Source organism: Balaenoptera ricei, chromosome 13 (assembly GCF_028023285.1).
Source record: "Balaenoptera ricei isolate mBalRic1 chromosome 13, mBalRic1.hap2, whole genome shotgun sequence".
NCBI classification, from domain to species: Eukaryota; Metazoa; Chordata; class Mammalia; order Artiodactyla; family Balaenopteridae; genus Balaenoptera; species Balaenoptera ricei.
In genome coordinates, this window is record NC_082651.1 from 18,590,945 (window position 1) to 18,605,462 (window position 14,518).

Sequence of the window (14,518 nt, forward strand, 5' to 3'; positions counted from 1 at the left end):
ACAAACAAAATCGAGGGAATTTATTGCCAGTAGACTTAACCTGCAAGAAATGTTATAAAAGGTTTTTTTAGAGAGAAAGAAAATAACATGGGTCAGAAACTTGGATCAGTGTAAAGGAATAGCACCAAAGAATGAATAAGTAAAGTTAAAATAAAAACAGTTATTTTTCATATTATTAATTGATTATACAAGACTTTGTTAAGTATAATATTATCAAGAATGTATTTGATTATACATGTTTATATTTTATACATATATTATATATATGTATGCCTATGTAAATATATATGAAATGAATGACAGCAATGATGCAAGGGACAGGAGGGAGAAACTGGGATTATTTTGTCATCATAAGGTACACTGTCTGTGATGTGTATAGTATTATTTGAAAGTGGACTTGGATTAACTGAATATGTATATTGCAAACTCTAGGACAAACACTAAAAAAAAGTTAAAAAACAAAACAACAACAACAACAACAACAACAACAACAACAAAACCTGCAGCCAGTTAAGCGGACCATGCTTTTTTTCCTCATGGGGGTCCTGGTGTCTAATGGCTGCAAATAGTAGCCTATTTGGTAATGTATGTAAACTGTTGCTCATATGGGTTGCCCAAAGTGACATGGAGACAGCCCATTCTAGTAGACATTCATGTATGACCTCATACTGTCCCCAGCATAGGCTCCAGATGGGTATGGAGTGGTGGCTTCAAAAAGCCTGAGCCAGATGAGCCAAGGTCCACATTGGCTAAATCATAATGTCCATCTGCACCAAACTGCAGAACAAGAAGCATGTGACTGAGGCCCTATTCAGGGACAAGTTCAAGTTAGCTGGCTGCTAGAATTCTACATCTCCAAGAAGTAGGACTTTACCAAGTTTAATGCAGATGATTTTGAAGACATGGTAGCTGAAAAGCAGCTCATCCCAGATGGCTGTGGGATAAAATACATTTCTAACAATAACCCCTGGACAAATGGTGAGACTTGCACTCGTAAGAGCTTCAGCACTACCTTGTGTTTACTTACCAATAAATCCTACTTCCTGTCCAAAAAGAGAAAAGAAAAAAAAAAAAAAACAGAAAACAAGCATAACTGATATGTTAAAGAGAAAAAATGTAATCATATTTAATGCTCATTTAAACCCACAAAAGGCAGAAAAAGAATGGAAGTCAAAAATAGTAGCAAAAATAAGGGCAAAAATAGAGAACAGGAACAGATATAATCAATGCTAATTACATCAAAATCACTCAGAATGTCAGTGGTCTAAATGGACCAATTAAATGACACAAATTGTTAGCTTGGATCAAAAAACAAAACCCATCTATATGTTGTCTACAACAAACCCAATTTAAATATAAAGGCACATATTAATTAAAAGTAAATACATGAATATAGATATACCATGATAACACTAATCAGAAAAAGAGAAAACTAGAGTAGCTATCTTAATTTCAGAATAAAGCAGAAGTCAAAGCTCAAAATGTTATCAGGGAAAAGAGGGGGTATTACATACTGAAAAGGGGTTTATTCTCCAAGAAGACATAACAATTCTTATACATCTAACAATACAGCATCAAAATACATGAAGAAAAACTATTAGAACAGCAAAGAGAAATAAATAAATCCACTATTTAAGTTAGAGCTTTCAACACCCCTCTTTCACCAATGAGAAGATGTAGGAGGCAGAAAGTCAGTAAGGACCTAGTTGAACTAAATAACACTATCAACTGGATATAATTGATGTCTGTAAAGTATTTCACTCAACAACAGTGAAATACATAACTCTTTTCAAGCTCACATGGCACATTCACCACGACAGACCACATACTGGACCATAAAACACTCTAACAAATATAAAAGAGTAGATATCATACAACTGCTCTCAGACTACAAAGGAATTAAACTAGAGATCAAATAACAGAAAGATAACTAGAAAATCCCAACTAAAACACATAGAGACTAAACATCATACTTCTAAATAAGACATGGATCAAAGTAGAAATTTCAAGACAAATTTTAAAAATATATTTATACCAGGTTAATATATACAAGTCAATGGCTGTCCTATATCCAATGAATAAACAAGTGAAATTTGAAATGAAATACACAACACCATTTATATTAGCACACAAAAATATGTAATACCTAGGTATAAATCAGCAAAACATGCACAAGATCTGTGTGATGAAAACTGAAAAACTCTGATAAATGAAATCAGAGAAAAACTAAATAAATGGATAGATATTCCATGTTCATGGATAGGAAAAATCAATATTGTCAAGATGTCAGTTCTTCCCAACCTGATCTATAGATTTGACATAATTTTAATCAAGATTCTGCAAGTTATATTGTTGATATCAACTAACTGATAGAGTTTATATGGAGAGGCAAAAGAGCCTGACAATGATGAAGGAGAAGAATGAAGTTGGAGAACAGACACTACCCTACTTCAAGAGTTCTATAGTGCTGCAGTAATAAAGACAGTATGGTATTGGTGAATGAATAGACAGATGAATGGAACAGAATAGGAGACCCAGAAATAAACCCAGTAAATATTTAAGTCAACTGGTCTTTGACAAATGAGCAAAGGTAATAAAATGGAGCAAAGATAGTCTTTTAAACAAATGGTGTTGGAACAACTGGACATCTACATTAAAAAAAATAAAAAAGAATCTAGACCCAGATCTTACACCCTTCACAAAACTTAACTCAAAATGGATCACAGACTGACATATAAGACACAAATCTATAAAACACTTTGAAGGTAACATAGGAGAAAACCTAAATAAGCTTTGGTATGATGATCACTTTTTAGATAAAACAACAAAGGCATGATCCATGAAAGAAATAATTGATAAACTGGAATTCATTAAAATTTAAAACTAACACTCTGTGAAAGAGAATAAGACAAGCCTCAGATGGGGAGAAAATATTTGCTAAAGGCATATCTAATAAAGGACTGTTATCAAATATGTACAAAGAACTCTTAAAACTCAACAGTAAGAAAACAAACAACAACAAAAAGCAATTAAAAAATGGACCAAAGACCTTAACAGACATCCCACCAAGAAAGATATATGCAGGGCAAAAAAGCATTTGAGAAGATGTTCCACAACATACTGTATCAGGGAAATGCAAATTTAAATAACAATGAGATGCCAGTACATACTTACCAGAGTAGCAAAAATCCATAATACTGACAACCACAAATTCTGGCAAGGATATGGAACAATTGGAAATCTCATTTGTTGCTGGGAGGGAATAGAAAATTGTACAGCCACTTTGGAAGACAGTCTGGCAGTTTGTTACAAAACTAAACATACTTTTACCATATGATCCAGCAATAGAATTCCTAGGTATTTAGCCAAAAGAGTGGCAAAATTATGTCCACACAAAACCTACACATGGATGTTTAAGCTATTTTCTTCATAACTGTCAAAACTTGAAAGAAGCCAAGAAGTTCTTCAGTAGAGGAATGGGTAAATAAAATGTGGCTCATCCAGACAATGGAACATTTTCAGCACTTAAAAGAAATGAGTTATCAAGCCCATGAAACAATATGGAGGAAACTTAAAAGCATATTTCTAAGTGAAAAAAATAGCCAATCTGAAAAAGTACACATACTGTATGATCCCAAATTTAGGACATTCTGTAAAAGGCATGACTATGGGGACATTTAAAAGAGCAGGTTTGCAGGGGAGAAAGGCATGAATAGGCAGAACACAGAGGAATTTAGACAATACATAAACAAATGAGCATGGCTGTCTTTCAATAAACCATTTACAAAAATATATCTCCAAACTAGTTTTCACACACTAAAGAATCTTTAAAATTAATATAAAAATTGTAAACTCTAATATAAAATTAGTAAGACATATGAGAAGGAAATTCACCAAATAAAAAATAGAGGGTTAATACACAAGTGAAAAAATATCCAAATTTACATCTAATGAAATAAATATAACTTAAAACCATAAGTAACTAGCCTTTTATCTGTCAAATTAAAAACAAAATGTTACTATATGTTCCTTTTGTTAGTGTAGCTGTTTTTATGGTACTATCTGTGTTGACACTTGGCTAGACAAGCAGGAAATTTCAGGCGTGACTAGTTAAACCCAAAATTATTTAATATTTCCTAGGGTTAAGAGCATAACAGAAAACAAGAGCCCTGAAAGTTAACATGTCCTTTACTTCATCAATACCACTTGGGAACTTGAGAAACATTTTTTTTTTAATCAACAAATGTTTATTGGAAACCTACTAGTCCTTTGGTGTTCAAACTTTACTATGTAAAGTACCTAAGTCTTTGGGGTATAATTTTTAATGATATGTGGTAAATTTTAATAAACCTAGGCTAATAAAGCTGATTATAAAATAGCATTCAGTATGTTCTAATTTTGTTAGTTACATTTGCATCTATGTATAAAATATACAGAAGCATATCTGCTAAAATCTGATGGATATTTTTATGTATGTGTATCATTTTCTACACTGTACTCACTTTCTATTATAATATATACTCCTGTTTTGCAAAATGAAGTTCTATCCTAAGATATAATGAAAATATACATTTTCCTCATAGAAAAGTTGAAAAGTGAGTTTGGTATCAGTACAAAAAATAATCCATACCCTCACAGAATACATTACTACTTAGGAAATTATAAATTTTCTAAATTTTACATAATCATATGTATGAAGGTTTATATTTATAATAGCTTTATTAATTAATAAATTTTAACATCCTAAGGATTACATATTTATATGTATTTGCATGAGTTTTTAACTATATAAGTATTGTTTCTTTTAACAGATTTGTAGAATGGTATTGCTGTGTGAAAATGCCTAACTTTTTAATGGATCTTTGTATATACTGCAAAGTTTTTTTCTTTAGAAATTTTGATGTTCTTAAAACAGGTCACAGATTAATTGTAGAGATGTTAGCAGTTTAGTATTGATTATATCAATACTGTTCTCTAAATAAATGGCTAAAGCCTTAATTTAAAACATGATAATTTTGGAAAGAAGACTAATTTTAGGAATGGGAATTTTCTTATGGAGGGTAGGACACAGAGTTAGGTGGTCTCATTAGGCAGACACTGAAAGACAGTGGATAATTTTTAGGAAAAAACAAGGAATCCTGAGGTTGAGAAAAGCATAAAAGAAGGAAATGAATATGTATGATAAGTAATCTTGACTACTTTTCCTGGCCCTTACCAACTTGTACACACCTATTGTTTCCATATTGAGCAATTGAATCCTGCTGTTTACCTCTTTTACAGATAGATGTAGGAAGAAGTAAAAGAAAGAAAAAATGATATTCAGTGAGGTTTAATATTCTTACAAAGTTGGAAATCAACTGTAAATTGCCTTTTTTGAGCAAATTATGGAAACAAGCAGCTGTCAGATTTGGGCTGCTACTTACACCGTGGTTGAGGATATCTGTCTCAGACAGGACTGGATGTGAATATTGAGTTTCCACTAAGAGATTGAAGGCTGCCTGTTGAGGTTTCCTGCCCAGTGTCTTGAACACTTTTGGAAGGAAAACAGCCAGTTTTGTTCACGGTGAAAGACAGAAAGACCACATATAAATTCCTGCACTATTGCTAGATTTTAACTTCTCTGCATCTTCAGGATACATGCTTAATCTAAAAATTTCTATACTTCGTCTTAAGTCGTACTGACTAGGAACAGTTGGAAATATATACGTAACATTTTTCTTCACCGGGAAAGAAGTTTTCTTTGGGGGACTATATTTAGAGTCTCTGTACTGAGATGAGATTTTTGTTTCTATGAATTGGTATTTTGAGAGAATTCCATAGTACTCTATTGAGACACACTAGCATTACTCTCACATAGGATGTTTCCCAAAGTAGTAAAATACAAATGTACCAGAGCATAAATTAATCACCACAGTCTGAGTAAAATTTAGTTTTAACCATGGAGTGGAAATCTAGCAAGGAAGTCCAGGCTGTTTGGAAAAGATGGACTTTATAGCCTGTGGGCAACAAGAAACGAATGCTGGGTTTTAGACTGGAAAAATAAAAACATAAGTGTTTGGAATTATTTATTCCTTTATTCATCAATTATTGAAAATTAACCACTGAAAATACAAACAAGAGTAAGAAAGGCATGGTCATAGGCTCTACCTCCAAGGAACCAATGAAACAAGTTACAGATATCTAAGAACTATTCAAACCTAATATTACTTTGAGGAATAGGATGAGAAGTGATCCTGAAAGCAGAAAATCCAGATATGTGAGCAGCCTAAAAGCCTGGTTAAGTGATTTGTTCATTTCTAATTATAAAAATATGAGAAGAAATATAGACACATTTTAGATTTTTTTTTAACATGGAAGAATATAAATAGAAGACTAAAATACACTTCGTATTTTATTACCTAATAACTATTTTTATTTCTGTGGATTGTTTTACCTTTAAAACAATTATCAAGAAAGAGTTTAGATAAAAAATGGTAATCAAATTCTATCTTCTTTACACTCAAAAAAAAAAACGGTAATCACCATCCAGAATGAGGGTTTTTATTATTCCTAATTTTTCTTTATGTTTTAAATGTACTCAATATTCACAATACATACATTAATTCCTATGTATAAATATTCAGAACCCAATTTTTTAATGTACATTATTTTAATTACCTTTCTATCTTTCTGCTTTTTATTTATTTATTTATTTATTATTTATTTTTGGCTGTGTTGGGTCTTCGTTGCGCGTGGGCTTTCTCTAGTTGCCACGAGCAGGGGTTACTCTTCATTGCGGTGTGCGGGCTTATAGCAGTGGCTTCTCTTGTTGTGGAGCACGGGCTCTAGGCACACAGGCTTCAGTAGATGTGGCACGCGGGCTCTAGAGCGCAGGCTCAGTAGTTGTGACACATGGGCTTAGTTGCTCCGTGGCATGTGAGATCTCCCCAGACCAGGGCTCGAACCCGTGTCCTCTCATTGGCAGGCGGATTCTTAACCACTGCACCACCAGGGAAGTCCTATCTTTCTGCTTTAATTGTAATTCCACACATGCTTCAAAGTTTGCCTTAATGCTACCTCACCATTTCCTTACACAATATCACTGGCACAAAATTTTCTTTATATGGGTCCATATTAAACATCAAGGAGGGACGGGGTGTTAAAGTCTAGGATAATGTGGAGGTAGTGGAACAAACCCAAAGCTGCATGCCAATTATTTCTGTTTCCCAAAGTCCATTTGTTTTCAGTCAGTTTGGGTGGCTAAAACAAAATACCATAGACTGGGATGTTTAAACAACAAACACTTATTTCTTATGGTTCTGGAGGCTGAGAGGTTACCCTCAGGTTGCAGGCAGATTCAGTGTTTGGTGAGAGCCAGTTTCCTGGCTCGTAGATTGTGGCCTTCTTGCTGTGTGCTCACATGGCCTTTCCTTCTTGCCTGTTCCTGTAGACAAAGTGCTCTCTCCTGTCTCTTTCTCTTCTTACAAGGGTATTAATCTCATCGTGAGGACCCCACCCTAATGTAACTCTAATTACCTCCCAAAGGCTCCACCTCCAAATACCATTACATTGGACATTAGGGCTTGAACATAATGAATTGGGAAGAGGGGAGAAGGACACAAATATTCAGTCCATAACACCATTATAGTCTTTTAAAAGGCCTGTCTTTTACCACTGATTGACAATTCAGCTGTTCAAGTCTAGCATGATATCTGACACATATTTTTTAATCTAGTCTAGAATAGATCAAAAGACCAGGTGAGCATTTTTCACAGATAGTATCTCTCTGTATGCAAAGGAGTAGGATTGATATGTCTAGTGTAAACCTGTAAGGGTAGAGCCTTATTCTACCACTTAAATCTATGTGCTACTTATTTCCACCATTTACACAGTCCTCCACCTGTTTCCTCTATTTATTTATGTATCCTCTTACTGCTCTAGATAGACTTCAAACAAGTAGAGAGCAATAGCAATGCTCTTGCCTAGTGTGTTCATTGTAATGCATACATTATAATACATACAAATATAGCATGTGAAGCCTTTAGAGTGAATGCATTTCTCCATAGTCTCCCATAAGGACTGCTAGAAGAAGGAAGAGAAGAAGGTTAGGAGAGGGAATGAATTTCTGTAACTTCTTCAGTCCCTTTTCCATTCCTCTACTCCTCATCTATCAATCAATCACAGAAATGTCTATATGCTTGCTGAATTATCTATACACAGTCAAACAACATCCTGCCACAGAAATTCATCTGCCTGGGAACATACCCCTGAATTTCAACTTTTTACCGTGTTTCACAGAGCACTTGGACTATTTCACTTTTGTCAGCTCACTGTTGATGACAGAATATAGGTTATTCTGCTGTCTTTTTATGACTAAATAAATAAGTAATCAAAGTTATACTAACCAAAATGAGTTTAAACTGGTGGTAAGTTAAAGGGGTGAGCAGTATCTGGTTATCTGTTATATGATAAGGAAACAAATCATGCCCTTGGAAACAGGAATATTTGCCTGTGTTTTAGCTTTCACAACTAGCTTCAAAGGGCTTATACTGGACCTAAGCCTCTTTTCCCAACTGCCACATTATCATGTTTATCAATATCAGAGTTTACTCTGTAACTGGACTCAACCTTTACATATTTGGAAACTTTCATAAGGGGCCTTGAAAGTTGTAAAGTTTCAGAGGCAGTGGATAGTCCTGAATGGCTGCAAGTCTATCTAAAACTTCATGTTTCCGGTTCTTCTGTCTTACAAATTCATCTATCTGTGCCCTCAAAGAACTTATAAACCGAAGGAAGCCAATATCCACTTTATTCAGGCAAACAGAAAAACAGCTCATTTTACCACCTTCTGAATAACTGAAAAATTTCTTCTGTATTTTATCATTATCTACAACAACAATCATCGGATAAGGAGAACAAATAAATCTCTTCACCAATAACTATATTAACTTATATTTATGTTTTTCCTTATTGTTAAAAAATAATTAAAATGGTGTACATAATTAAATAAAATAATCAGAGCAAATGGAGGGAAGAGAATGAACAAGATTAAGTTTCTAGGCCCTTTTGCTTACCTGTTCTTACAACTTCACTGAGATTCTCCATTTGGGTTATCAAACATAACATTTTGTTTTTGTTCACAAAAATGCAGACTTCCCAGAGAAACCACTATTTCACAGCAGGTTGAAACTTTAGGAAATTGGGAAATACATTAATATCTGTAGATGGTTTTAAGTGTAATTAAGGATCTAAGAAATTTCAAAATTCCACAGCAAAAATGTTGCTTTCCCTACAGGGCTCTATGACAAATGTGTTCATTTGGGCACCAGGATGACTTGCGTGCAGTGATAATGAGGGAGTCAATATTCCATGGTGACTTGACGTAGTAGGTGACAAATTACTTCCCTCACTACTCCCCACATGGTTCCTCAGGGCCAGCCTCATAAATAGATGGATTCAGCTGCTGCAGCTTTAGTAAGAACTGAGAAGTAGCAAGAGTCTGCACTCAGTCAAATTAGATTCTTTTCTTTAGACTCACTAGTGGAACAAGTAAGAAAGACTGCTTCCAGAATGTTGCTAACAAGATCACATACTTTAACTGAAAGAGGTCCTATTTTTTTTTTCCATCTTCAGGAGCTCCTTATTTTAGTTTGATTGAGTAGTTTAATACTGGAAAATGACATCACTTTGATCCTGGTGCATATACAGTGCCTCTCTAAATCCCTAATCTTATATTTATCACTCCTTTCTAAGCCTCATTTTCATCAAATACAAAATAAGGAAGGTTGACCAATTGTTTCCAATGGCTTATTCAGAAGAATGGCTTAATTCTCCCCAAATATTCATTGCAGATCTGTTACTCTAGTACATTATTACTTCTAATTGCCACCTTGCAAGGCACAAAGAAGATAAAATCTAGCATGGGGAGATTTCCAATGGAATCAACATTAATAACATTGAACTCTGACCTTTCTCTCCAACCACCTTTCTGCAATGTTGGAATCTGTAGTAGACATTGCTGGTTCTCTGTCCAGAGCCAGTCTATCACCCACCAGTCTATCATTCCTTAACTGCTGTGAGCTATACCCCTCTTCTGAGAATTGCCCTCAGCCTGCACAAGACAAATTATCCGGAGATGCTTGGGAGGTAATGTCCTCACCTTGGGGGTAACCCACAGCCAATAACAGACTCATAAAGTGTATAATACAGTAAGTCCCTACATATCATTGAGTTCTGAGAGCAAGTTCATCTAAGTCCAACAAAGTTAGCCTAGGTAACCCAACTAACACAATCGGCTATATAGTACTCTACTGTAATAGGTTTATAATACTTTTTCACACAAATTAATACATTAATAAAACAAACACAAAAAATACAGAAAATACTTTTAATCTCACAGTACAGTACCTTGAAAAGTATAGTACTACAGTACAATAGTTGGCATACAGGTGCTGATATCAAGTGAACAGGCAAGAAGAGTTACTGACTGGAGGAGGGAAAGGAGGTGGGAGATGGTAGAGCTGAAGATCATCAGCAACAGGAGACAGAGGGCAAGTTGCAATTTCACTCACGCCTGACGTTGATGGATCACATGTTCACATCTTTGAAATTTTGCAACTTGAAGGTTTGTACGTGGGGGGCTTACAGTATTCTGGCTCTCCTGCTTCAAGTTGGTGTTTCACTATTGCCATTAATGATTCAGAGCTTCCTGTGGGATCAGACTTGAGCCTCAATTTCACCTAAACACAGTTCTTTGCTTGCTTTCTCCCTTGTCCTGTTTTGATTCCTTTACTCTCTTACAGCCCTCATCAAAAAGTTCTTCCTCAACAAACCACCCACAAAAGAACCCCTGTGTCATCTTATGCTTCTTAGAAATGTGACTTAAGACATATATCTTACCCAGTGGGGCAGGCTTCAGCTTATGCATAGCTAACACTATGAGCTCACTTGCCCCTTTTGTGTGGCAACAACATATAAAAAGACACATCAGGGCAGTAACGTGAAATTTAACACTAAATCAAATCACAAAAACTTCCAGATTAACAGGATGAATTCCGTAATTTTCCATTCCTGGGTTCTGCTTTGGTGTAATAGTGCCTTCTCAGTAGAACAGATGTGGTGATATGGAGACACATATATTTGGGTAATTTATAAGAGCCGTGGGTTATGTGGGGGGTATGGTGTGAGGTGTATGTGTGTGTGAGAGAGAGAGAGAGAGGAGAGCAGGAGGGAGAGAGAAAGAGAGAAAAGATCTAACACAGTGCTTCTAAAACTTTAGTATACATGTCAATTACATTGAGGACTTGTTATAACAGATTGCCTCTTCTTCCAACCCTAAATTTCTGATTTGGGATGGGGCCTGGGAATTTGCTTTTAAAGGAGTTTGCAGGAAATGCTGATATTGCTGACCAAAGCCACACTTTGAGAACAAAACCGATATGCAATAGAATACTTTGAGGTAATAGAACGTTATACAATCTCTGTTGTCCAATATAGTAGTCACTAGCAAGTGGGTATCCCTAATATGTCCCTAACTTGTAGGCTCATTTTTATTCATCTTAATTTCTAACCCAAGACTATATCCTTTCAATGTTATTTATTTTCCATTATATTGGACCCAAACTTGATGATATCTTCCTCAAAGATGGAAATACTAACTTCACTTTTACTTACTACAAATTTTGTCTTTGCTTTTTCTTAATATAATGTTATTAAATAAGAAATCTCTGTAAGCAAGACACCTTGGAGCAGCACTTGCTAAGCCAGACTGTTTTGCCATGTGGCAGATTTCCTACTGGTTCTTACCTGTCTTGCTTTCAGGTTATTCAGTATAAAACAATAAATTAACTGTTATCATTCATATCAATTTTGTTAGCCAGTTATGGACTTTTTTTCTATATCTTTCCACTTAATTTTTTTCCTGAGTTTACTGACTGACTTTATATCCATTCTTTAAATATATATTTCCTCCTTCCAGTATAGATTTATTTTCTGATCAATATTTTCCAAAACACTAGCCACCTCCTACTTGTTTTTCTAAATTACATATAATTCTATTAAAAAAAATCTTGTTACAATTTTTTTACCTCCCCCAAATTTACTTCCCATCAAATGTAACACCACCATTTCTTTTGATGCTTATAGCTGAAACATTAATTGACTGTCCCTCATTTATTTCAGAAATATTTATGAGTAATAAAATACGATTGAGGGTACAGTTTAAAACATTTTTGGATATTGTGCTTATGGAGCTTAAAGTTTAAAACAATTCAAGTATTTATTTTATATTGAGAACCATTATAATAAATACAAGTAAGAAATAATAAATACAAGTAATAAAAATAAATACAAGTAACACTAGTATGTAGGTTTTAACGGGAAGTACTAAAATCCATACAGGTACCAATCAGTATATGATGCCTTTTCTAACAAAGTCTCATTTCATATCTGGGAAGTCTCACCCAGCATGTTAATGGGAATGGAAGAGAGAAAATGGAAGCAGGTCCTGATGCAGGATGAAGCACATTTTTTATTTGGGCTATTTGTTTTCTTATTGTTAAATTTTGAGTTTATTTTTTATTTTGTGTAACACTCCTTTATCATACATGTGTTTTAAAAATATTTTCTCCTGGTGTGTGGTTTCTTCTCATTCTCTTGACTGTCACTTACACAACAGAAATGTTCATTTTAATAAAGTCGAGCTTATTAATTATTTCTTTCATGAATTGTGCCTTGGTGTTGAACCATAATTGAATTTTGTATGTTACTGTTGTATCCTGCAACATTGCAGTAATTACATATTAGTTCCTGAAGCATTTTTTGTTCTTGTTGTCATTTATTCTTTTGGATTTCCGACATAGACAATTATGAAATCTAAGAACAAAACAGTTTTATTTCCTCCCAGTCTGTATATATTTTCTTATCATGTCTTATTGCATTAGATAGGACTTCCAGTACGACGTTGAAAAGAAGTGGTGAAAGGGGATATTTTTCCTTGCTTCTGATCTTAGTGGGAATGCTTTGATTTTCTCATGATTTAAGTATGATGTCAGCTGTAGATTTTTTTGTATCAATAGATGTTTTTGCCAGATGTTTTCTTCAAGTTGAAGAAATTTCAACTGTATTCTTAGTTTGCTGGGATTTTTTTTATCATGAATGTGTGTTGAATTTTATCAATTTTTATGCATGTATTGATATAATCATGTAATTATTCTTCTTTAGCCTCCTTATGTGATGGATTAAATTCATTGACTTTCTATGTTCAAATTACCCTGCATACATGGGAGAAATCCTACTTGGTCATGGTGTATATTTCTTTTTATACATTGTTGGATTTAAACATTGTTGGATTTGATTTGCTGATATTTTTTTGAGGATTCTTTTCACCTATGTTCATGTGAGATACTGGTCTATATATATATATTTTTTTTTTTTCTTGTAGTGTTTTGTCAGGTTTATAATTAAGGTAATGCTGGCTTCCTAGAATGAATTATTCCCTCTGTTTCTGTATTCTGAACGTGATTGTGGAGAACTGGTAAAATTTCTCCTGCACCTGGTGCTTTCTGTTTTAGAAGGTTATTGATTACTGATTTTATATGTTAGTAGTTATATCTCTATTCAAATTGTCTATTACTTCTTTTGTGAATTTTTGCATTGTGGTTTTCAAGGCATTGGTTCACTTTAAGTTATCAAATTTGTGGACATGGAATATTTCATATTATTTTCATTTTTGTGTCCATGGGATCTATAATGATGTCCCGTCTTCATTTCTCAAGTTAGTAATTTGTATCTTCTCCATTATTTTCTTAGTTAGCATGGTTAAAGTATATCAATTTTATGGATCATTTCTAAGAATACACTTTGTTTTGCTGATTTTTTAATCTTTAATTGATTTTGGCTCATATATTTATTATTTCCTTTTTTCTTCTTACTTTGGAATTTAATTTGCTCTTCTTTTTCTTGTTTCCTAAAGTGGAATCTTAGATTATTGGTTTTAGATTTTTTCTTCTTTTCTAATATATGCATTCAATTATGTAAATTTCCATCTAAGACTTTTTTTTTGCTGCATACCAAAATTTTGGTCAATTGTATTTTCATTTTTGTTTTGTTCAAAATATTTCAATTTATTTTACTATTTCTTCTTTATCCCATGTGTTGTTTTGAAGTGTATTATTTAATCTCCAGGTATTTTGGGATTTTTCAGCTATATTTCTATTAATGATTTCTAGTTTAATTGATTTGTGGACTGATAGCAGAAGACATCATATGATTTCTTTTCTTTTACATTTACTGAGGTGTTTTTGATGGCCCAGAATTTGGCCAAATTTGGCGAATGTTCTATGTGAGCTTGAGAATAATTATTATTCTTCTGTTGTTGAATGAAGTACTTTACAGATGTCAATTATATCCAGTTCATAGATGATGTTATTGAGTTCAACTATGTCCTTACTGGCTTTCTGCCTCCTAGATCTGTCCACTTGTGATAGAAAGATATTGAAGTCTCCAACTTAGATAGTGGATTCATCTCTTTCTCTGCAGT

At 33.9% G+C, this 14,518-nt stretch overlaps 1 non-coding gene across 1 annotated transcript; it reads left to right on the forward strand.

Moving 5' to 3' along the window:
- The first annotated feature begins 500 nt into the window (after positions 1–500).
- On the forward strand, positions 501–636 carry LOC132347181 (small nucleolar RNA SNORA70). The gene has a single exon (XR_009497134.1). It is a non-coding gene; the product is annotated as a small nucleolar RNA SNORA70 (small nucleolar RNA).
- Positions 637–14,518: the final 13,882 nt, after the last annotated feature.